The 22,397-nt window shown below is 41.9% G+C and overlaps 1 protein-coding gene across 3 annotated transcripts in view; it reads left to right on the top strand.

The window, feature by feature from the left end:
* Window positions 1-22,397, top strand: part of SPNS2 (SPNS lysolipid transporter 2, sphingosine-1-phosphate) — a 143,172-nt gene that overhangs the window by 40,245 nt on the left and 80,530 nt on the right. The gene's annotated exons all lie outside the window — the stretch shown is intronic.

Below are 22,397 nucleotides of genomic sequence, written 5' to 3'. Positions count from 1 at the left end.
AGTGGGGTCCTGTTCTTCTCACTTCTCTTGATTCTCTGTAGGTTGGTAATAAGTGTGATGTATGATGCCCTTCATGTACTTCACAGAGAATCTGCTGAATGTACAATAATTGGGAGTACAGTGTGGCATGAAAATGTAAAGCTCATCAGGACAAGTACCTGAGGATGGCAAGTACAGGGAAGGCTAACAATCATTGCATTCATGGTAACTCATGGATTAACAATATCCCTATGATTTTGGTGCTGTTAGCTCCAGGCATTTATCTCCTTGTGTTTAAGGAAGGATTATTGCAATTGTGATGTCCTTTTAACGTAACAAACATTTAAATGTTGCAAATGTCTGCAGACAGAGCTGCGCAACCCCAGGACAAACCCAGCTTTTCTGGCCTCTTGCCCTGAGGTGGTTTAGGGGAGTGCCTTTGTCAATGGGCTGGATTTGATGACATTGAGGAACAGTCTTATGTAGTTATCACAGAACATTTGATCTTTATGGAGAGTTGAAAGGACCAGCCAGAGAGCAAATGCAGTATTTTAAGGAGAGAAACAGTCTGGTTTGGAAACTTCCTACAGAATTGTTAGTTGGAGTCATAGATTTCTGGTGCTGTAGCTGTCTTGTCACTCATCTGTCTGAGGGAACCACACTGGAACAACTATATCTCTGAAAAAATTAGAATTCAATTAGGATTAGAAATAGTGTGCCAGAAAGATATTTTTTTTTCCATCCTGTTTTTCTTATGCTGTCACAGTGGATACCAAATGCCTGTCAGGAGCTTGTCTGTGGAACTATAGCGAACAATAAAGTGTATAAAATCATTCAGTCTTAAAGATCACAGTAGAGGTGAGAATATTCTGGAGCTCTGTCATTTGCCCTTTGATTTCAAACTGTGTGAGGCACTGCAGTATCTCCTCCTTTTTATTTTCTGCAACCCATGGCACAACAGGGTCTTCATCTGTGGTTACAGCTTCTTGATAATGTTGCAATGCAGACAATTAATAACAGTTTGTATTATGGCTTTAAAAATTATCTCCTTCTGGGATGGCAGAGTTCAGAGTTCAGCTAAGTTGATGTGTGCAGCACACGACCAGAACAGAAGGCCTCAGCTTTACAAGTGTTACTGGTTATAAGTAGCATCAATCAGTTATGCCCAAAGTGGCACTGGTTGTCTGTCAGGCTCTTTTCTGCAGCAATTATTTGTATTTATTTATTGTACTCAGAGGAACAGGTCCTTAATGTATCATTAGATGCAAAATGTCTTCAAGAAAATATTCTGGTGGAAAACGACACTTGCCAAAGTATATATATTTAATCTTCATTCCCCTCAGTGGATTAAATCCTTCTGCAGATGATTTACTTGACAGCAAGTAAGAGCTAAGCTCTAACACAGCATTTCATTTGTTAATTGCAAGAAGTGTTATTTATTTCTCTAGCAAACACACAAGGCATCTGAAAACATCACTGAGATACTGCAAGATTGCTGCTGACAGTTTTGTAACTGCTAACTGTTGCTTTAAGAAAAGCCACATTTTCTCTTGGTTTTTTTTGCTGATCTGGAAACTGAGGGCTCGACTTTAGTCTTGCAATATAGATGATAATGTATTAATCACAGTGCTATCACAGGGAAAGAGTGCTTACAAAATAAAAACATTTCATGTAAGTAAGGTTAGGGGCACATAACTGAAAACTTATTAAATGTATTACTTCAGCTTAATAAGTTTCTGTGTTGGCAGCTGGCCCATGACCATGTAGTGCTAACCCTGGCGAAATAAAAAAGATGCTGCCTTAAACCACCATAAACACTACTGTTAATCTTTTGTCTGTTTTCTATGTCTGACCTCTCTAGATGTGCAAATAGGGCAAAATGGGTGCAGAGTGTAAAAGCGTTTGACCAAGGTTGCAGAGGAAGCCTATAGTGGAGCTGGGACCAGGACTGACATCTCCCAGACCTCTGCCTTAACCTTGAACAGTTCCTTTGCCAGCAAAGACAGAAATATCATTTTCTTCCCAAGAGATGGTCCTGCTAACTGATTGACTGATGTGAGACGAAGGACTGCTCATCCTGAGTATGTCCTCTGAATAAAGAGTGGATTAGTCCTCAGGTTGTTAATCCTGCATCTAAATGAGTCCTAAATTAATTTACAATGTTAATGAGGGGGAGTGAAATGTAGTACTCACTGGCAGTTCATATCACTCATCAAACAGACTTTAAAAATAATTTAAAAAATCCTTTTAACTGAGAAACAAGGCTGCACGCAGTTTTAGGAAGCAGTGGTACTGAAAACGCAAACAGGGAGTGGAAAAGAAATCCACCAAAGGCAATGTATGACCCTGCATTCATACCATAACCCATTCTTTGCAGGCACAGCCAGTCTCATAGCTCTCGCTCCAAACGTTCAAAAGCCAATTCATACACTCTCAGCTTCTACTGCTGTCTGGAAAGCAAAGGTGACAGGTTTCTTAGGAATTGCAAAGACAGAATTCGAATTTTTGTCTTCTTTTATATTAATCCCAAGATAGAAGCTGCTTTTTGCCTAAGAGATACAATGAAAACTGGTTAGAGGGGAACTGTGTACTCTCTGTACAGAAAAATCACAGGGACATTCCAGCCTTATCCATAATGGAAAGGAGCAGAACATGGTAGTCTCTGCAGCAAGGATCTTGTGACAGCAAAGGACATGCTGACAGATGGATCACGATTGCTGCTTGCTCAGGAGCATTGTGCAGTAACAAGCATATAACTATGTTGATTCCAGAGCCTCAGTTATCATTGATGATGCTGTAATTCTGTGCTGATCTTCCTTTTTAAAGCACTACCTACACAGTTATTTATATATTAGTTAAGTTCACTTAGCTATCCTACAGGTCTGCATCCAGGCTTTCTTGTGCTTTTCGTTCCTTACTGGTTGCTTTTCCCAACTGGAGAAAGGATTATCCTGGCTGGTCTCAAAAGGTGATGGAGCATCTCCTTGTCTCCTTGAGCTGTACAGCTGTAGTCAGTCAATACACTTACACACTTACAAGCCAAACCATACAAAAAGTCTTTCCCATGTGTGGAGTTAGGTAGGAGCAGCAAACAACTACAGGCTTCAAAAACCACAAAGACAACTGGATTTGTCAAACTACTTCTAGACCACAGGACTCGTGCCCCAGTGCTGTACTCTGGTTTTCACTTGATTTTTTCCCCTTCCTTCTTCAATTTTGATGCTTTATTGCTGTCTGCTTTTCTTGCCCTTGGATTTATTTCACTTTTGTGTCTCTTGCCAGCGTCTATTTAGCACACCAAAGTTCTAATAATAATAGTGTCTGGCTCTCAATATCGTTTGTCTTCTGTAGATCTCAGGATGTTTTACATAGGGAGGGATAATGAGACTTGCCCTTTTCTACAGATGGGGAAACCAAGGTAACCAGATGGGAGAAATGACCTGCCCAAAGTCACACAGCAGGTCTGAGGGCAGAGCCAGAATGAGAACTGCGGTCGAGTTCCTGAACACGCAGCATTCAACTAGGTTAATGCTTAGACCCAGAAATTTGGTCCTTCTTAACGGGCACCTTAATCTTCTAGCCTCGGCAGCTGAAGCTCAGGGGAAGGCACGTAAAACGGTGGGGACTTCTGCAAGCAGGAACTGTGTGGCATCAAATGGAGGATATGGCAAGAATCCCGTTGAAATGCAGAGGGAAAGAGTGTCTGTCTTCAGAAAGTGCACAGGGATGTTGTTAGAGGAAACCCTGGTAACCAAGAGTTTATACTGTAAGGTCAGAATCAAGGAAGTGTAAGGAAGTGAGAGCTCTGGAAGGACTCATTAAAGGTGGATAATCATAGGTAACTGGAGTTCTGAAAGAGCTTGTCTCTTCTCATGTGGAAGGAGGTGGGCATTCTCCCAAATGTCTTTCAGCCGCTGTTTCCCAGGAAGCCTAGCAATGCCAGGGACTTTTCTGGAGTCTTGTGGGCTCATTTTTCCTGTAAGGGTCAATTCCAGCTAAAACCTCTGTTCATTTGAAGAGTGAAAGCTTTACCTATCTGAGTTCCCCAACTCTTGAGCCAACCTAGTGTAACCTTGCACTAGATTGCAACCTTGCGAGTATGTTTAGCAGCTCTGGTGTTGTCTCTGCTGTGGCTGTACCAACTGGGCTATAAGCCTGTGCAGTGACTACGGGACTTGAAATGGTGGAGTGCGATGATGGGATAAATCGGACTTGCTAAACTGAAGATTTGGCTTTCAGCTCCCTTTGACTCCCATTGTCTTGTCATTGGTTTATGATGACAGCCTATACTGCTGTAACATTTTTTATTTATTCCACATAGACACTACCTCCTCTGGATGCTGACTTTGAATATGTGTATCTTACATAAGTTGCAGATGCCACATGTTTCTTTTCTACCATCTGCTTCTACCTGAATACTGTCTTGCTCCTCATCTGTGCTATGCATAACTGAATCAAATCTTCATCATTTACTTCCTACTGCACCTACTTAACTGTTTTTCTTGCTAGAACAGAAGAACTCATATTCTGGAAACTTTCCTGGTTTTTATTCAAAATCCATGGGCTTTCATTTTAAGTGTATGACTTCTTACACCAGAGCACCTCTCAAGGCCCTGGTATTTCAGGTGTGCAATTCAGAAGACAAGACAGAACGCTTTGTGGTTGCTCTCGATTTACGACTGCAAATGGTCTGGACCACCATGTCCTACCCAGAGCAGGTCACACCACTGTCATCTTCCCTTCCCCCAGCCATTTCTACATCCAGGTTACTTCTCTGGCAGTCTGGGGCTCTGAATGCTGGGACAAGGTGGAGCTCTCTTTCTGCCAGAAGGAAATCCTCTAAGTTGTACCAACAATTAGCAAAACCTTTTTCTCCATTTCCCCCTCCATACTTGATTTTGTATAATTTTTTTCTGAATTTCTCCAGCCTTCTGTATTGTGCCACTGATCTAGGGATTAACCAGTTTGTATAGGACAGCTCTAGTTTAAGCAATGAAGTTCAAGAAGCGGGGCTCCGTGTTCAATGTGCCTCGATTAATGTGTGACAAGGGTAGGTTTTTACTTATCAAGGTAGAGTTGAGATAGTCCAGAGCCTGATTATTTCCTGCATAAGTCCTTTACAATTTCTGACAGTCCTTTTTTCCTGTGTGCTAGAATGCTATCTGATGTGCTAAGAAGTCATGGCAGTCGGAGGGGCTGATTCATGAAAGCAGTTAAGCCTATTTGGAAATCCCTCTGCAATCAAGAATGAAAGTATTTTCTCAAATCAGTGAGCAGGTTATAGGAAAATGTGTTTGTGCCCTGGCCCAATCCCTCATGCACCAAGGACCAAACTATAAAAATGCTGTTTGCAGTATACACCCTCAATGGGCAGCCCTAGAATGCAAAGTAAAAAATCTTTGGTGGGGGAGAAGGGGCAGGGAAGGGGAGGGGAAGGTGTCCTTGCCCTCCTGCTGATGGGACATAAGTGCTTGAGGCAATGTTGCACTTTGTCTTTTTATTGTACATGTCAGCAAGTGAGCGCAGGCTACTAGAACAGGGAAGCTCTCCAGATTGGCTTGTCTTCATTAATGTCTTGATTTTATGGTACTGCATGGCCACTAACACAACATAACAATTCATTTTCCCATCCTGTCTTCCTGCGTTGCAGAAGGAAGGTTTGTCCTATTGGCCTTTCAGACAGGGCAGGTACTAGGGCTGGTTGTTGCAAGAGAAACTTGTACTTTTGCTGCCTGTGGCATGTCTGTTCTGTAAGTAGATATTGGCCCATTTTCCCTTAGGCTGTAGTTCAAGCATCTCTTGCCAAGGTTGCGTTCACTTCTCTAATTTATTATAATAATGAGGGGAAAGGTTTCCCACAGATTTTGGAGAAGTAGTTATCATTTCACCCCAAGTCGTAACAGTTTTTAACGTAGCTTGTCCATCTCCCTCTATACATGTTCCCCAAACCTCAGAATTTCATTCAAGCTCTTTAGAGTGGAAGCCAGGATTTTTGTTAGTATTGTGTAATTCTTTTAAACAACAACTTCCTCTTAATGCCAGCTATGCAATCTCATGTAGCAGGCATCTGCCCTCTATTGTGTGTTTCATGCACAAATAGTTCAGAAGGGCTAGTCTTGCTGGTTTTGCTTTTTCATTAACACCATATTTGGCATTCTGAAAGAGGGAGATGAATGCTTGAATGACATTACCAGATATTTTAATGCTGTTATGAGACATCTGAAGGCTACCAGTTGCTGGAAAAGAGGTATGTACTTATATTCAATACCTCATGAGTAGTAGCTCACTTTTTTTCCTCCCTCTCTGCAGTGCCTCTAAAGGTTTTTGGTAGCAAGTGGAAAACCTGCTTAGCTTTAATTCCTGCTTTGCACTGAGCCTGTAAGTTTAGTTTTCAAGTGTGGTGACCAGAGGAGTGTTTGTGTATGGTCTAAATCAGAAGAAGCCCTGTATTTCTTCTCTGTAACCTGATTTAGATCTGTGCATACAGTTGCTGCTGATACCTGTTGGACTCAGTTTAAAGGTGTTAGCCCAAAGGGGAAGGTATTTTGCCTTGACTTTAAGGGAAGTTGGATCAGGGTCTTCTATGAACTGAGAGTAAGAAAACAGTGCTAACTTTTATAGTACATTTTGTATATTTTAACGCTTCATCCCAGGGGACCCATAAGTGTTCTGCCTTAAAAGATTTATTTTAAGATTGTTTTGGTTTTGTCTTGCCTCCCACACCTGAGGAACTCTCATTTTCTTAGAGCACAAACCTACAGTTCTTCAGAGCAACATACCGTATTGTGAAAAATGTAAGCAGCTCTACTCATACAGGGATCTGAGATCAGGTGATGAAGAGGTCAGACTTGCTCTGTGCCCACTGGGAGATTTCCAAGTTAACATAGTACAGTTGGAAGCATTGCTGTTGGAAAAAGCGTTTGATTTGAGAGAGAAAGATATCATTAGGGTAAACCAAATATTGTCTTGACAGATTCTGAAGGAGCTCTGGAGTGCTGAAGGTACTGTCTTGCAATGAAGCAAAGACCACTGCCATTAGCTGTTGTAATACAGCAGGCATCTAGTAGCCTCGGGAAGTGCCAGGGTGTTCTCATAGTAATGGGAGTGTTGGGGTCCTTGACCAGTCCATGTGATCATTTTACTTCTGTAATGTCTTGTCTTGAGATCCAGGTGGCTTTTCCTCCAAACCAGTGCTTCTCAAGCATTTTAGGCAGTGTACCAAACCACTCTGCATCCTTACAATCAAATTTTTATAGTGGTTTATCATCAGACAACTATAAAAGTAATATTGCTATGTGGCTGGCTGCAAAGAACTTGCTATTACCTTGTGGAACACAATTTGGGGAACCAGAGGCTTTAACTGTTCCAAGCTACTCAAACAGGTAGTGTGTTCCAGGCAGAAGCAACTACATTTCATTCGGGCTGCAGTGACTCCCATGTGTAAACCCATACACACTTCAGGAGGAGTGACTTATTTTCCAGGGCATCAGTTACGTAAAAAGTGAACATTGCTAACAGTATTCGGTAGTGTTACCAGCCTGCAGAACTAGATTCCAATTAACACAAGTAAGTCTGAATCGCGTGAATGGTGTATTGTTGCACCAATTCAAAAGAAGTGTTCTAATGCGCTCCCCTTACCCCCAAGACGTGAACATATTCCAGGAATTTTCCTGGATGCTAATGTAAGGTTATAGAGCAAAGACCAATTTTCTGTTTAGATTATGCAGGGTACCTGGTTTTGGAGGGAAAATATGACTGACCATAATCCATTACTTACCCTAATTCAAAGTTAGTTCTCACAAAAATGTAAATGTACATACACATTTTTTGCTAAAAGTCTCTTTAGTTGTTTTCAAGTTTTAATCAAGTGACGGAGGATTGCTTAGGTTTTTAAATTTCAGATGAAAAACAGTTATTTGATGAGACAAATAGTAGGAGGAGGGGTTCACATGCATTCTTGTGTTCTTTGCTGCTGTGAGCAGGGAAGTGCGTTGGTTTTCAGTGGAAAGGATGACATCTTTTATTCCCCCACTCAGATATGCACCAGGTTATTCCAAATTAAATGTTTGGACAGTTTTAGTAATTTCCTCCTTACTACCTTTTCATCCACTGATGTTTACAGAAGCAAGATTTATTTTACATATGCTCCTACTGCATCATCCTTCTGGCTCTTTGTAGATGAGCAGAATTGGAGATGTGCAACTCTTAATTTATTCTTTTGTGGGGACAGTAGTTTTGAGAGTATTAATAGCAATGTACCTTTCCTGTGAAGAGCTGCCTTCAAGAGCTACGAAGTTACAACTTTAACGTGCTTATTTGGAGCCACACAAATTTTAAATGGGTAGTTACAATAAATTACTATTGGGGTAGACTTGGAAGTGAATTAGGGAGGCAGCACAGGTAAACCAGTTTTAGCTTTGATTTCTTTTTACAATTATACTGAGGGCACTGTCAAGGTGCTCTCTTCTTCGGGTCTTTCCCCTGTTTCCTTTCTTTGCTAGATCATCAGTTTATAGAGGCAAGGCAATCACCTACCCTGTAAGCCGGTGATGAGGTGCTTGTTAAAACTGACCTTGTTAAGAGTTTTGGCTGAGTGAAATTTTCAAGATAGGATTTGCCTGTCTGGTGTTTTTTGGGAGTTGGGTTTGTTCTGTTTTGTTGGTTTTTTTCGTTTTGTTTTCCTAGAAGGATGTTTGAAATACGGTCCAAATTCTTTGGTTTTAATTGCATCTTAATCACAGTTACTGGTTCTATCCTTACCTCTACCCACATTGGGATTTGAGTGGTCCTGGTCCCCACAGCAACTGATGGTGTTAGCTGGCAGTGCTGTGCTTGTGTGTTCAGCATCCTGTGGTTTTGTTCAACCTGCTTGGCAATAGCAATAACAATAAAATTGCCTTAGTGCCCTTGGCCACACCTTTTGAGCACTGGAAATCATTGACAAAGTCTGATAAAGAAAGGTACTATTTCATGAGAACCTTTGTGACTAGAATGAGTCATGTAGGAAAGATGGGTGAGTGAAAGAATAACTTTGCCACCTAAAAAAAAAAAAAAAGAGGGTGCGGGTTTGGGGTTTTTTTTTTGCTTCCTATGGAATGTGCAGGGTGCTTTAGAGGTCCTTGTGTAGTTGAACTCAGTTGCATTTAATTTAAGCATATTTAAGCTGTTTTTAAAAGCAGCCTTCCGTTTTACAGGTGTAGTTTAGGATACATAAATGCCTAACTTACTAATTGTGCCAGCAAATCAGAGTAGTTAAATGGCATTAATTCCACCAGCAAAATTGCTCACAGGGTAAATTGCAAGCTCAAAATTAGTGATTGAGTTGAGGATCCTTTAAAAACCTGATACTAAAAATAGGTATTATTTCAGAAGGGCTGATGTAAAGAGTTATTATGGTGATAACCACGCAAGTGTTTGACTAGATAAATTAATCTCCTTTCTCAACCTTCTTGAAGGTAAAACTACAGAACAGGAACATGAAAATGCCTCATAAGTTTTGCTGGTTTGGTCCCGTCCCCCCCATCATCCCCCATTTTGTTCGTAAATTAACATCTCCTACCATCAAAACGTTGCCCATGTGATGTCCCCCAAGCAGGGGTTCACAGGAGCACTGCTGGAATATATAAATATATAAATACTACTATGTCACTATAGCTCAGGGTGCTGAAACTGTCATCGGCTACGTGGTTGCTTTTGCTTAGTCATGTGGGCCTAGAAAGAGGATCTGTCTCTAAGGGTTATTTTGTTGCATTTCTTGCAAAATGTGATGAGGTCTTCTTATAAAGAAACCTACTTTGCCAAGGCATTTAGCTTTCACTAGTACTTGTCACCATCTGTCAAAACACCAGCCTTGCAAGTTGGCCATTTAGGTGAAGGTATTTGGAGTTTGTTGGCTACAGAGTCGCTGTCAAGGGACAGATGTTTTAGATGTGAATACCATAATAAGTGGAAGCTGGTAGACTAGTGCCCTGCTCTGGCTCTAGTGCTGTCCAGTGCCCTGGGCTATTAGTCATTACTGTGCAAAATCTCTTTTTCCCAAGGGATGTTCAGGTTTGGGTATGTGAAGTGAAACTGAGTTGAGCACGCTTCAGAAACATGACCTTCCAGCTCCTCATAAGACCGGTGAGGCTAAATCCACAAACGTGTATCTCATCTGCTGATGGGTGACCTGTGTGGTGTGGGTCTGCGCAGTGCCCTGCCTCCATCCGCTGGCATCACCACGTGAGAAGTGCAGGTGGTTTCATTTCTCTTTTATCCATCCCGAGCCTTCAGTTACTTCCAGCTTTTTGGCTAACGTAGCAGTCACGCTGCATGCTAATGGCTTTGAAACCTATGGATGTAGTAATAGGGCAAATCATTAGCAAGTGTGATACAGAATATGTCATATTTGGAAGGAGGAGTGAGGGTGGCAAGACAAAAAGAAAATACTAAAAGCAAGTATCTCTGGGAAAAAATGCAGAGAGAGAACAGATTTTCCTGAAAAGCAAGTTGTCCAAAGTTGCTCTTGTTCTCACTGAGGATGTTTTATGGCAGAAAAGGTAATAATACAGGATATTATACAATGGATGTTGAATTTTCCCTAAAGGCTCCCCAGTGAGATATTCCTACCAGCTGCTCATGTTACACCTTCCAATGACTTGGACAATACAGTATATGACACACTGAGCTGAGAAAATGTTTGCGTTGTGTATAAAAGACATGTTAATTTTCCTTGTTTGTACGTATTGAACTTGTTCTTTATGGATTCATAGTCCAGAAACTAGATTCCATTGTCTAGTCACCAGACAAATAAACTGCTGGCAGCACCATGACAAGTTTTCCCCCAAGATGCAGTTTTCAGCTGTGTAGAACTGCTAATAACAAAGCTCAGCTGGCATCTGGGGACATTTATGATGGTGTGCTCCCCGGGGAAGGGGAATGGAATAGGCGCTGAACTTCAGATGGGCCACTGCTTAGTCATCAGTCTCACCTTCTCCTTATTTATGCCTGATTGAAATGGGCTTTTTTAATATGTTAACAATCCCTGGATTCACCAAATATTGTCTTTCCTTTTTTCCATTAATGTAATTGATGATGCATGAAGGCATTGCATTTGTAAACCTTGCGCATTGCAGTGTTCATTTCACTATGTTGTTTTTCAGTAGTACTCATTCTTCCAGGAGGGTATTAGTCAGAAGAAATTTAAAATGAGGGATTATTTAGAACGGGGTCCAGTCGTGCACAGTGGCTATTGAAACTACTGTTAACCCTGGGATGTTTTACAGAGGTCATGTTCTTTTACTCACAGATGCGAGTTTAGTTGCAAGGCTCACTCCTGGAGCTGCAGTTCAGCTTGGTATTGAAGTGGTTTTGCAAGTCAGGGATGAGACTGAAAATTGATGTGGGTGATAATCTTGTAAGTAACAACTGTAAGACAGACAGAGACCTGATTCGTTCTCGGTGTAGTTATGATGCTTTTCCTTTTACAAACCATGGCAAATTAAACATGGGGATATGTCAGTATTTCAACAATTTCCTTAAACGAATTTATCCCTTTTTGAAGGCCACCCAGCCACTCGGTATTTCAACAATTTCCTTAAACGAATTTATCCCTTTTTGAAGGCCACCCAGCCACCCTGGAACACTTGCTCTTTGTCTAAATTGCCATTTATAAGAACAAGAGGCAAGAGCATTTCTGAATACTGGCAGCAAAATTGAATCGGAGAATAATTTCTGTCAAATAGCACTAGCCACTTCCAATTGTGAGAGAGGTGTTCTTACGTACTGGGTGATCCCTCTTCGTTGTAGGATGAAGACTGCTTGTCATTGTAGGTGTTTATTTGTTGCCTGCTGTTTGTTCAGCTCCCTTGTCCTACTAGTCAATATGTAATTGCAAATTGCAGTCGATAGCAATGTTTCTTTGTATGTACTTTGTGGTACAAAAACCTATTGAAATGTGGCTGGCATTTGAAAAAGCAGACTGATAAGCCTGTGGCTCTGTACCCTGGCAGAGAGTTGTTGAAGTGCTGGTGGGCATGGTATGGAATTGGATAGGAATTAGGAGGTATTTGTGACCCCTATCCTGTGCTTAGCCCACTGCTGTTTAAATGCTGATGAGACTCCCTCTGAAGTATGCTGGACTCTCGAAGCTGCGGGAAATGAGGGTGCTCTGGATGTCCTGAGATCATGTTCCTAATGCCTCTGGCTCCTGGCGGATCACGTTAGGACGGTGGGGTTTGGGGCTGCCTGGAAAGCCTGCCTCTTGTACTTCAGGTGCCAGTCCCAAAGAGAAGCACAGGAGGAGTTACCTGGCATACAGTAAGGAGAAGCAGCATGGTAGCTGCCGAGGGGCTAGACCCTTGTTTTCTGCCACAGGTGGATCTTGCTGTTTGGTGGATCCTGACCCGCGCTGTACTGTTCATCGTCAGGGTTAGTGGTTTGGCAGTTTGTTTCCTGGCCCTTGCAGCTATGGGTGAATTGTTTTTGTCTAAACACGCAGTGTCTGTGGCTGTGCAAGTGTAATGACGGGGGTAACAAAACAAACAAGGATTAGTTCAGGGTGCAGGGTGAAAGCACAGAGGGGTCCTTCCTTGTCTTTTAGAGAATTTGTGACTTATAATGAAACCAGACAGCAAATGCATCAACACGCAGGACACTCTTGGCCAACGTGTCTCATTCAGTTCAGCCAGCCCGCCCAAACGTGTCCTCACATTTTGTCTTCACATGCACACCCTTCACTTCCTTGTTACAGAGTAGTTTTAAAGATAATCTGTATTATTAATTTGCTGGCTCTTAAAAATAAGGGGGGGAGGGGCGTACTATAAAAGCACATAAAGTACAAACCTCTTGAAAAGGCAGGGTGTGTGTTTTTCGTCTGTTTTGCTCGTAATGCAGAAACAGTCAGTACGGGTCAGTTTGCTGGAAAGCACTCCAAAAATTTATCAGCGAGCAGTTAGCGTGTGGAAATGAATGCCACCAGGAGTGTTGTCAGGGCCAGATCTTGAAAGACCAGATCTTTATGTGGATAACACATTATAATTCTTGGGAAGGCTTAAGCCAGCCTCTAGTAATTCAGCTGCCTGTGTAGGAATTTTGTGTACTTTCCTCAGAAGGATCTGATGGCTGTCACTGTCACAGACAGGATGCAAGACTACATGGTTTTCTGATCTGTTGCCATTGTTCTCGTGCTCTTATGAAGTGGTCTCCTGAGGTTACATGAAAGATCTTTTACTGGGAGACTTGTTATTATTTATTCACTGCCAATGCCTTAGGCAGAAAGATGGACACGGCTGTTAAGGAGAAACTGTGAGATTCCATTGAGAGATGGTTTTCTCACCGCCTGTGTTGCTGCTTTGAATTGAAACCCAGTCAGCACTAAAGAAATTTCCTCTGTAAAATTAGTATGGTTTTGGTCCCATCCCTAATAGGTGGTGGCTTGTAGAGCAAGAGCTGTCATTGCATGAGACACTGTTCTATCTTACAGGCAACTCAGAAAAAGATAGACAACTGAGCAGGACAAAATACTGACATTCCCTCCGTGACCAGCAAGCAGCTTTTTAGAAGGGTTTGGTGGGTGCTGTTATGAAATTTATATGTTTCCTCCACAAATAAATGTGAAGCTATCTATACCAAGCATTAACATCCCTGGGAGGGGGGAAAGTTGGAGGAAAAACTTTGTGGAAAATAAGAATCCCAGGCTGCTGGATTGGCATCAAAAAAAGCAATTACCCATGATGGCTTTTACATCCATATCTTCTGTGGATTTTAGCATATTCCCATTCCACAGTGATTTCTGTTCCTTAAAAAGTGAATTAGCATAAGGCTGCAGATGGCAGGTTTTTAAGAGCAATACCCCTTGTTGGTGCTGCCTGCATCTTAGAGCAAGTGAATAAAAATCAGGTATTTCAAACATCTTCTTGAAGTTAGTCTGTTTAGAAATTTAGATCTGAACTGACCTCTGTGAAGGACGTTAGCTACAATACACAGAGATGAATCAGCATTTTTTCCCCTTCAGACTGATAATTGTCTTAGTTATTGAGGTTTTATTAATTTCAGAAGATGCCATTCTACTGATCTGCTAAAAGCACTCTTGAAGGTGTATGGCTTGAGTTGGAAAGGTAACAATTTTGCAGAAGAGTGGTGTGAAAATTTGCTTCCAAACCCCAACACACTTTTATTTGCACGTGTACAAACACAGGTTGTGAATATGATTCCTTGTCCTTCCCTGTCCAGACTTCGGTGCTCTGCTCCTGCACTTCAGAGATAACACGGAGCAGGATCTGAAGTGCCTTGGGGGTCTCCCATTCACCCCCAAGTGTTTCCTGTCCCTCTGCCACATGTTTACATGCTTTCTGGAACATGTAATCTCCAGATATGTCTTCGGTTTCAGTTCTCTTTAGGACAACTTTGGTGGATGTTGACAGACATTTAAGACTTTTAAGCTTGAGAGCAAAGTACTTCTGTCCTGGCCAGAGCAGAAAATGTTTGTAATGAGGTTGTCAGTGCTGTGTTAGTTGATAACCAGTTGCATAATTAAAATGAGACTGTGGCCTTTTTCCCTTCAAAAGAGGGAGCATGTGTTTTGCCAAGCCCACTATGGATGATACAACAGCCCCCTAAAGAACTGTAATAATAATTAAAAAGAAATCAGTCAGTCCCACTGGCTGCCTGGGGAGGATGTCAGCAAAGAAGTGTGGCCCCTCGCTATTCCCAAAGCAGAATGTGGATTTGCAAGGCTTTGATGTAGCCTTTCCTTGCCGCTCTCAGCATCCCCTCCATTGCCACCGGCAGAGCCCCCAGGGCTGACAGCTGCAAAATCCCCCCGCCGGGCTTGCTGCCTTAGTAGCAGGAGATGGCTGAGGGTCTCCTTCTGGCCAAGACCAGTAGCAAAGCCAGTGTCTGTGCACCAGCCTTGCCCAAATCCCTCGCCCTGTAATGGCACTGTAATGGGGTTAGCTCTATCCTGTGCCCTAGCTGTTTGTATGGCATATTTATGAAGTAAATGGTTACTACAGGGTTTCTCCTGCTTTGTAAGTGCAACCAGCAGCTATTAGGAGCTTGTGTGTAGAGCTTAGCAAGGCATTCCTAATGCAGAGCAGTCGTTTACTTGTGAATTCTCTTTTAAAAACAAACAAACCAACCTGAAGGCTGACAAAGGCTCTGGAACAAGAATATGTCAGATGAACATTTCTTTTAGCAAGTTTCTGTGAGTACCATGTCATGAGAAGCTCTGGATTCCACTCTAAAGAGAAGGGGAAGCACTTCCTACTGCATTGTTTTTCTTAGGAAGCTGCTGCTGTTGGTAAAATATGTGTAGCAAAGAATTTGTTAGTAATACACTGTACTTTCAAAGTGTCACTCTCCTATTCTCTATTGCTGCAAGAAGTAGGTTTTCGGGTTGATTTCTTTTTGAGACTGAATAACTTCTGTTGCACACTAGTTAATTATTGGAAATCAAAATGTTAGTTAAGGTGAAACGTAGGATTAGTGGTGCAGTTGTAAAGTAGGATGTAAACCTTATTTTAGGATGAAAACAGTCCCTCTATCTCAAATAGGAAACAAGGAACATTATTTCTGTTTGTATGAAATACAAATGATCTGTCATCCTATTAAGAGAATAACAGATTTAAAATATTGTATTGCTTGTTAAATCTAATTCATGGTACTCATGCAGATTTCAAGGATCAAGGGATTTAGATTATTCTGCATTATCAGCTTTAGGCTGTCATTTCTTGGTGTGTTTAAATGCACGCTGTGGTCAAAAAGGCTTTGTGAGCAAAAGTGCACATAACCGTTCTTGCCCTAAGGAAAGCAGCTTGCTTCTGGCCACCTGTTTATATAGAATAAAATAAAGATCCTTTGGGTTTGTCTTTATTTAAATGCTTTTCTTAAGACACCTTTCTCTAGCCCTGAGCCCTGGGTACAGGTTCTTCATCCTCCTGGCAGATGAGAAAGCCCTCCTCCCTGCTGGAGATTTATTTCTGATTGAAGCTTTCGGACAGATGGCACGTGCAGAATGTCCTGTAAAACTGCACAGAAAGGGAAAAGCAAAACTGCTTTTTTTCAGGTGCAGACTTTCATGAGTGCTAGGAGTGATTACTGGCTGTTTCTGTAACAGCAGCTAAGATTGTTTTAGCTGTATTTTAGTCGTGTTGAGGCAAAACCAGTCTTGTAGCAGTGTCACTCATGATGTTGCAGTGCTGCAAAACTATTGACCAATCTCCGTACCTCTGGGATCTCATGTCTAATTCAGGATTGACCGGAATGGATACCAATCCGTCCTAATTGGCTAGCTAAGTTAATGAAGTTTCCCTGCAACTGATTGCACAATGGCAAAGCAACTGGTGTCACGCATTGTGTAAGCACCAAGGCTGCAGCCAGGAAGGGATGATGCTCTTTCACTCCACTGAGTTAACTGGCAAAGTTCTCCATCAGAACCAGTTAAGTCAAATGGAGAAGAAATTGCAAGAGGACAAAGCTGCTGTTAACTGACTGGGTACTTCATTACTTTACCCTGTGAGCGTACGTGTGCAGGGACAAAGTCACTTGTGGTTTTAGAAATTTAACTGTCAACCACACTCCAGCTTTTGGAAATAATTTTAGGTGCAATTCAGTACCATGTTAATAAGCCATTACCTAAACAAGCTGCAGAAATGATGCAGATGCAATTTTGTCTTCCTGATTTTTTATGGTTTTTTTTCAGAATAACATGGGAATAGTTGTACCAGTCCAGTCCAGAGGTCCTTTTAGTGTATTACTGTCTTTGATTGTGATCATTAGCACATATATAGGGAAAAAAAACCCCAAAAAAGAACAGGACAAAATTATGGTGATAGTTCCCTAGTATACGCTATCAGCTGGATAGCTGAGGACTTTCTGAACAAGGAGTTATTTTTAACAGTCCTTAAATTAGTATTCTCCCAGGACTTTGTCCAAGCCTGTTCTGAAATAATGTGAACTCTGGGCTCCCATAGCCTCCTGTGATAAAATCCCAGTGTGTAGTTAAGTTTTGTTCATGAAATATCTCCTTTGATTTGAATTTTGCAGCTGCCAGTCTTATCTGATGCCACCTGGTCAGTCTTCTAAGAGAGGAGGTGATTCAGTTTTCCCCTTTTCCATGCTACTCATGGTGCTAGATCTCTTCTATATCCCACATCAGTTATTTCTTTTCCAATATGTTTAAAGTTTTACTGTAACAGGACCTGTTTCATCCCTTTGACAATTCTTTTTGATGCTCTCTGTACTTTTCTCAGTAATAACCTTTTATGTTACAGGGATGCAGTAAACTTACAAGTAGTAAAACTGTTTAATGGTAAAGAGGTTCTGATCTCTGCTGCCGTTGGGGATTCATAAGCAGTTCTATCTAAACAAAAAACCTCAGCTCTAATGCCTGCTGAGTCAAGTGGGAGTCCTTCCATCAGCTTTGGTCAGGGGTCTAAATCAAACCACACTAAAAGCATTTTGCAGAAAAACAATTCAAAGTGGAAGCAGCTATAAAACAAAACTGGCCTTGACTTACTTAATCATTCATTTCCAAATGGTAAGAAATGTAAAGGCAGAGTTTAAACACTGACAAACAAGCTCATTTTCTAGGTTCTGCTGCTAAATGTCAGCAAGCTAATGCTGTATTTGACAATAATTTCCATGCCTTTTGTATGGCACTGCCATGGAAAGCAAACTCCACCACAGCCTCCTGTCCCTGCCTCCTCTTTTTGGCCACCATGTAAGGAACGAGATTGTGAAACTGAACCAGATGTGGAGATTTATTTTTTTTTTAATTGATGGGGAGGGGTGGTGTGTGCTCCTCCTCAAATGTTCTCATGTGTAAATTTTAATCCCCCAATCAAACACGCTTTGTAGCCACAGACGGCATTCTGCCTGCAAATACACTATTTATTTCATTGAAAGATGTTTGTCAGGGCTGGCTGGCTGCTGGTCTCCCAGAATCAGCTCACAGCGGGGTCAAGCAAGCACCAGTTTAGGTGCAAGGGAAGCAGCGGACTGTAAGCTGTACGCTGGAACCGTTCCTTTGGATTGCTGCCTGCAGCATTGTATTATGAAGCACATCTCTAGGAACACAGTAACTGGTTTATTGATGTTCAGGTTGCCCAAATCCCTTTAAAACAATGGTAATGTAATCACTGTAATTCCCAAAGTGAAAAGCAGAAGGTGGGTTTGAGTTTTTCCTCTCTTGTTGAATTATGTTGTCTGTGTACAGCTGCTCAAAATTTAATCTCATAGCAAGTTAGCTCCTGCTCCAAGTAAATATGCTGGATATCCGGAGAGACTGAACAGCAGAGTAAAATGGTAGCTTTTCCACTGTACACTTAGATAAAAAATTTTGAAGTACAGCGTGACAGAATTGGACCTCAGTGGATGTGTGAAATGGTTGTGAAATAATAATTGTGAATAACATTCTACTTAATTGCTTTAGCTATTAGCCAGATATGAACAACTGAATCTTTAAATGCAGCTTTAATTGACATAATATTGGAAATTAATAAAAAAGGGGTGACAAATCTGAGTGCTGTTTTACATCTGGGCTTTTAATTCAAAGCCATTTTTTCCTTGCCTTTACAAAGCTGATTGCCTGTATCAGGAAACAAGACAAATTTTGAACTTTGAAGCCTTACAGCAGTATTTGTGAGGCCTAAGTGAGTGGAGCATCACTGCTGCTCTTGGAGGAGCGCTGATATACTATGGACCATAGAACTGAGGACCAGAGAGTGATCAGTTTTACAGAGATACTGACTTAGGTCTACAGAAAGTCGGCTGGAGACATTGTTTGTCTTTCTTTTTAAGTTCATGTGGAAGGCAGTGTGCGTTATGGCAGGGTTTGTGTTCTTTGCAGTGCATTGTACCTGATCATTGGTTGGTTTCTCTCTATCTGCTGGTTATGAGCATGTGCCTGTCTCAGCCTGCCAGCAGCAGTGCCAAAGCCAGCAGCTGGCAGCTCACTGGTTACGGTCACTGCTCACTGGTGGTGCTCAAACTGTCCCAGATTCTCTGAACAGCCCATAAAATGGGCTCTTTCGAAGACCAGAATGGCAGTACTTCACATCTTAAAGCTATGGTTTTCCTTCTGCTACTGGACACGCAGCAGTACTTGCGGATGGATTTGTTGAGCTGAATGTTTCATGGGTTTATTTGTACTGGAATAATTTTGGCTGTAAGCTTACTCATGTAAGGAGCTGCCACGGCCACTGGACCACAGTCTTTGCCAGTCTGTGGGCAACAGTACTCACGTGTAAGGGTTGTTTCCCTTTTTAGCCTTCGCTTTTGTTAGAGCTATTTCTTGTAGCTCTTGTCTGGGCACTTGGGACTGGAGAGGAATATTTCTCCATCCCTATGCAGCAATGCACAGAGTAAGTGAAATATGCCTCACATCGGTAACATCCCATACTCACCACTGTATGGATCACTGATGTAGTGTTCTATATATGGCACTTTTGACAGCAATTACTTATATTTGACCACAGTGGTTGCTCTTTGCCCAGCACAGTCCCTCTCAAATCTCAGGTGACATGAGTGTGTTACTGGGCTAGTCTTCTGGCTATTCTTATCTGATTTTCTGTTTCCAAGGACTAGATTTCCCAGCAATTCCCACTGAAGCAATTATTCTTGTTGGTTAAGGTAAACAAGGCAAGCCTTCAGGATATCCTTTGCTGGGAATATAAGGGCTAATCCTGGAAGAACCCCTGGAAAAGGGGTGGAATTATCAGTACTGAATTCTTCTTGGGGCTGCATCTTGTGTATTGTTGAGTCAATCACAAACTTGCCAGAAAAGCTGTGTTCGGGCCTTATATGTCTTCGTATTTTTTTTTTTTTCTGTAATCAGGTTCTGACCTTGTCACAGCAAATGAAATTAAGCAGTATTGTACAGTAGCCACCTTCTCAATGTAAATGTGTATGTCAACTGTGTGTGTATATAGTAATCCTAAACATGTTGTTTATATTTTACATCAGTTTGCTCTAAGGAGAAAACTGACACCTCATGGTTCAATATGCTCCCTATGGAGAAGACAAGATTGGAGCTTGAATACTGATGAATGGCATCTACGGTGAGGGAAACGCAATCTAGAGTGTCCTGCCAAACAGAGAGATACTAGAGAAAGACAAACTGTGTGAGTAATAGGTCCACACCTTTTAAAGCACTGCTTTTCTCCTCGTTAATTTGCTGAGGACACAAGCACACAAGGAGGCATTTATGAAATTCCCTCTTTCATCTGTGGGAGAGAATACAGGCCGCCTCCAAACCAAACATTTATATACTTAAGTCCAATTGATTTGGTGTGTTCTCAAGCCTTTTTCTTTAAATGCTCCTGTGCTCAGTGCTGTCAGTATATGACAGCTTTGCATGACATACGGAACTAGTGGTGTGTTTCAAAGCTCCTCACACTTGTCAGAAACTTCTAGTCTGCATGATAGTCTGGAACCCACTGATCTTGTGTTTTGCACTTGGCAAAATGCTGTAGCATGATCCATCTGTTGGCTGTTGAATTAGAAATGAAGTAAAACAAAGAGCAGGCGGAGAGTGATGTAACAGCGTACCTATAGCAGGGTTTATGACGATGATGATTTGAAGGCTGATATTTTGTATAACCTATTGTGTTGTAAGAATTCATCTCTCTCAAAGGATGAATGTTTTAAATCACATTGCTGAGATTTCTCAGAGCCTTGGATTGCTGCATAGTCAGGTATCACTTCTACCTTGATCACATCACCATGTTGGGTCTGAGCTATTGAGTTCAGTGGTTAAGTAGCATGGAAGGATCTTTTTCCTGCTTGGCTTGTATGGTGCTGTAAGAAAAAAATAATCGCTTTCAATACTGATTGTAGACTTTCAAAAATACCTTTAGCATAGATACGGTCTTGTAAACAGGACACTGATGAAGCTGGAAGACCTGCCTGGGTTCAAGATGTTTGTACTTCATCCTGGGCAGGTCACTTTTCCGAATCTTAATTTCCGTAGCCCTGAAGTAGAAATTAATGGTGTTTAACTTCCTTTCTAAATTGTCCCAAGCCTCACTGTGATTAAGTGTGCTGTGTATATATGTGCCGAGCAGTATTATTATAGCATAAAACTATAATGAAAATGAAAATAAACCAAGAAGCATTGCAAAAGCATGTCTTTGAAACAGAGGGACTGGTTGGGCATTAGAAGAGCCTTTATTGCAGGTAGATGGCAGCTGGTCCCATAAGCAGCTTGAGAAACATTGTGCATTCACAACTGAAAGTCCCTGGAGTAAAGCGCCTTGAACAAATCCAAGCAGGGCAGTGTCTTATGCAGAAAGAGCAGGATTGTGCTTGTACACACCTGGAAATTATCCCATCCAGAGCAAGCTGGGTGTTTAGGTGTTCTCATTGTTTGGAAATTTGTTGTTGGGAAAATATTAACAACCTCACAGCACATAGTTCTTTGCTGTGTTTAAGTGGATTGCCCGTCCCTTGAGGCAGAGGCTGTCTGGGTTTGCCTTCCACAGAGCCAAACACATTGTCAGCACTCAATTAGACGGGTATGTATGGTTTCATGCTGACCCAGAGCTCAAAGATAGCCACTTTTTTTCTCTGGCTGAGCTGAGCATCCCTGCATAGAGAGAGAGCGAGAGCTATTTTTACCTGAACCTGAAGCTTTCTAGCATTGTTCCTGCTAGGAAAAAAATAAACCCTCTATGCTTGAAGTCAAAACCAAAAGAAGGGATCTTTTCTTGGAGGTGCCTGTGATCCTCTTAGCCTTCTAGTAACTGAGGAAAAGCAGACTCTGCGTGTGCACCTCTGTCAGTGCCTCTCTTCCCTCTCAGTTATACTACACCGGTATGTAGCTGGCAGGAGAAGCCCCCCTGAGATACAAAGGGCTGATCAGTCCATGTAAGAAAAGAGCAACTGAGACGGAGGCACCAGTGTCTTTGGAATCAAGGGGTGGATAGCTGATGGGTCAGAGCCATTTCAGTTGTCATCTCAAGCTGGTAAATTTTTGTTTGGAGAAGAAAAAATAAGAGCAGTGAAGTCTAGTTCCAGTAGTCAGGAGCTTTTTGTGACTGTTGAAGTACAGTTTCTCCCTCCCCCCTTGCCTCCTTTGCTAGCACTGTCTGGGGGTTTACTTTTCCACTGGGTACACAGACAGCTCTTCAGAGGGGAAACTGTGGGCTTAGTAACAGCTCCCTGGCCATAATCCCCGAAAGATGACTGGAGATACAGTACATGAAGTAGGCAACAGAGGCTGAGGAGGGTGCTGTCCTTCTCTGGTGAGAGTTTGGGTGGGAGGTGTAAGATTTTTATACTTTATTTTATGCTGCACATTTTTGTAATTCCAGCCATGCACAGAAAAAGCTGGGCAGTGCTGGCTGCGAAGGTGCTTGTGCACCTGTACAAGGGTGGGACAGGCATTCAGAAGCAGAAATAGACACCAAGCCGTCCTGTTTGGGCAATTACACTCTTCC

This window comes from Falco punctatus (assembly GCF_963210335.1).
Source record: "Falco punctatus genome assembly, chromosome: 1".
Classification (NCBI taxonomy): Eukaryota; Metazoa; Chordata; class Aves; order Falconiformes; family Falconidae; genus Falco; species Falco punctatus.
Note: the sequence above shows the minus strand (reverse complement) of the source record. Positions and strands in the feature narration are given on the sequence as shown.